This window comes from Gorilla gorilla, chromosome 5, assembly GCF_029281585.2.
Source record: "Gorilla gorilla gorilla isolate KB3781 chromosome 5, NHGRI_mGorGor1-v2.1_pri, whole genome shotgun sequence".
In the NCBI taxonomy this organism is placed as follows: domain Eukaryota; kingdom Metazoa; phylum Chordata; class Mammalia; order Primates; family Hominidae; genus Gorilla; species Gorilla gorilla.
The window spans coordinates 109,771,617-109,775,000 of NC_073229.2; the positions used below are offsets into that span (position 1 = coordinate 109,771,617).

General features: G+C 33.2%; 1 protein-coding gene across 5 annotated transcripts in view; it reads right to left on the reverse strand.

The window, feature by feature from the left end:
• Window positions 1-2,362: 2,362 nt before the first annotated feature.
• SYNCRIP (synaptotagmin binding cytoplasmic RNA interacting protein) overlaps window positions 2,363-3,384 on the reverse strand; it is a 32,810-nt gene continuing 31,788 nt past the window's right edge. For all 5 annotated transcript variants that reach the window (XM_055391146.2, XM_055391145.2, XM_019029213.4 and 2 more), the window contains one exon: window positions 2,363-3,384. This exon is cut by the window's right edge. The gene's annotated coding sequence lies outside the window, so the exon portion shown is untranslated.

The window sequence follows — 3,384 nt, forward strand, 5'->3', positions numbered from 1 at the left end:
ATCTTAAGAAAAGTAGTGGCATGCCCTATTGAGTGGTATGATCACTGAGTAATTAATACACCTTAAAACAATATCCCCACAAGTCTGTTTCTTTTACGTATTTGTCACTTAATTTCTTTAGTCATTAATTTTACACCCACCAGTGAATTCCTATGGCCAGATGAAAATTTTATGGTATACATAATTAGAGAGAAAATGATCATGGTGGGTATTCCTGTAAGTTTTACGAACTTGAGAAGTTTTAGCACCCTCCCCTAAATGCATGAAGCCCTTCTATTTAATTTCTCTCCTTAAAATAGAGACTACGTAAAATACTCTGTAATAATAAGGGATCTTTTGCTATGTTTCTGACAACTTTTGGCTTCGCAGTCAAAAAAAGCTGTTCTGAATGTGTCAATTTTTGCCTATCTAGCTTGATGTTCATTCTATTCTTTAAAAACTTTTATATACAATAACTCAGATCACCCTATCAATCCATTTCTATGTTGTTCCTATTTTATCATGAGGAAACTTTACATTTTAAGTCAGATTCATAGTAACTGGTAGAAAAGTTTCTTAAGCTAAAACTGCAATCATGAGTGTACAACAGTTGTGTGTGTGCACACTCAATTTTCCCTTCATTTTTAACATCTGATTCAGTGGCAATGGCTGAAAACCTTCCACAAAAAGCATGCTTGGGAGAATATATCTAACAAAATTTTCTCACAAAGCAACTTTCTGAAAACTGATAACCTAAATTTATGATCACTTTTGATTGCCAAGTAGTCTGCAGAAACAAAATCTTGCGTCTGTTTTGGTTAGATAACTTAAGTTTTCTTTTTAACATCAGAATGCTTTAAGAATACATTTTTTACCCCAAGGAAGGGACTTGACTCGGATTTAAGACCCTTTCCTTGACAATATACAAAATTTCTTTTAACTTATCACTGTCCATTCTTTGAAGCTGTCAAAGCCAAGAACCCATAAACAAATCACAAATAGCAATAACCTACATTAGTTAACATTCCCCCTTTAACATGTTGACATTTTTACTAAAGGATTAGTTATTTTTGCATTTCCATTTCTCATATCCCATGACATTCCATATAAATTGCATTATTGCTTTATAGGCCACACAACATTCAAAAGTATGTTTATATGCATTGCCTGTTTTTCCTTGATCTGATAAGACTTTGATACTGATTTTACTACAGAAATTTCAGTTTGAAAATACCAGTTAGTATTTCTTCTCAGAACGTTAATTGTTCACATCACTAATCACTACATGCATATTTAGCTCTGATTATATTGCTCAAAAACTGCACCCATTATCAGAACAGTGCAAATGATATTTAATTTTAAAAGTAATTATAATGGCTTGAATTCAAAGTCATTCAAATGAACACTGTCAAGTAATTTCACTTGATGTGTATGTATTTCATCACCACTGTTTACATTACCCTTCTTTAAGTATAACCATCAATTCTTCACAATTTCTTTTTATCAGTTTCCCTCCCAAGTCCCCAAACTAAGAATGCCAAATAGTCTTGAAAACCCAGAGCTCCATATTTTAATGTTTTCTTAAGAACACATTTGTGAACTCACAAAAGTGTTCCTCTTTCAACTTTGACAATGCAGTTCTTACTTTAAGTAAACAAACCTGTCCTAAAATCCCAACAAGTAATTCTGAGAACTTAAACACCTTGACAGTGTCCCTTAAAAATGCTATGACAGTAAAGTGCCAATAGGCATGGCAATGACCTCTTAGATGGGATCATTTAACTCCTCGGAACTGGGAAATGCCAGCACCAAGGATTACACTGAGATTCAATTTTACTGAAGGCTACATTTAGTTTACCCACTTTCCACAACCTATTATATTCATTATGTTAGAATGAAATGTAAATGTTTTGTGTAGCCCTCAAACTTACACTAAGTTTTGAGAGAGATGTACTTTAAAAAAGCACGGGGTAATATATAAAATCAGTGGCAGAAAGTTTCATTAAGCACCAGGAACTAATTTTTGTCACCCCATACTCATTTTGTAGATAAGTTTCAATAACCGGCAAGGCACATTTACATATATTCCAATGAATACTTATTGACAAATTTTAAATTACACTCTATGTCCCAGCTATCCCAGTAACTGACATACAACATACTAAAATGATTTATTTAGATAACAAAAAACCAATTAATGTGAAACATACAGGCTATTGGCAACCACTATTCTAAAATTATGTAAGTACAAATAAACATACTGAAATGTGTGCAATTCTAAGTTTTTAAACCAGAAGATTTCTACACTAACACACATTTATATTAATGACACATAAAAAAAATAAAAACTTTATTACAAAAATAAGTTACACTCGCCTCCAGCTTACAGTATAAAACAATTTTATTTGCAGGAATGCAAAATGATTGTTTGCCATGAGCATTTTGAACATATGACATGTCTAATTTTCTTGTTAAATTTGCATTTACTGGGGAACTGGTGTGTATAAAACCTTAATTAAGTATAAGCTCTGATCTTCATTGTGGTGCCTATTGGGTATGTGATATAACTGCAGTATCCCTTTGGGGAAGGGGAGAGGGGATTTCTTTACACCAAGTCCTAATGAAACTATAATTTTCACTTTTTACTTTAAGCTATCAACTTAGGACTTGGCAAAAAAATTTTTGAGGGTGGTTCAATAGAGGATGCTTCACCACTGGACACTCACTGTCATCAAGGTGCTTTAGAAAATTAAAAACATAGCACAAATGATTGTACTCTACTCTACAAGTTATCATGACCTGCGTAAGAAATGGAAAGCTGATTCACATGTTTACAGTGATCAGCAGGAAGAAATGCACTAATGAAACATACCTTTTACCTAAAAAGCTAAACTACAGCCATATACTAATTTCTATGATTTATGAAAAAACTTCAAAATATCCAAATGTCAGGCTTCGCTGTACAATTGTCAGTTTTAGTCTGACTTTTTATAAAGGGACACTGCAGTATTTAGTACAAGTTCGGATGCACTTTTTTGAACATCTGATGTCTTACAAAAGTAACATCTTGCTAAACTATTATACATCCAAATAACTACAATATCTGAAGAAGCAAGGCTGCTTTTTCAGCCACAAAATACGACAAAAGCAAGGCCTGTTATGATGGTCATGAGGAAGTCTTACAAGCCTCTGAAACTAAAGGCAACTAAGAATGTTACATTTGGTATATTAAAATCTTACCCTCATATCATATTTAACAAGCCTTGCTTTTATCTACAAAGATTTTCTATGTACAGTACAGACAGGGTATAGTTCAATCCTCTGCTACTGAGGTAGTTAACCAACCCTTTTAAAAAGGTTCTGAAAAGAACCACTATCTGGAATGCCTGACTAACCAGCTCTGAT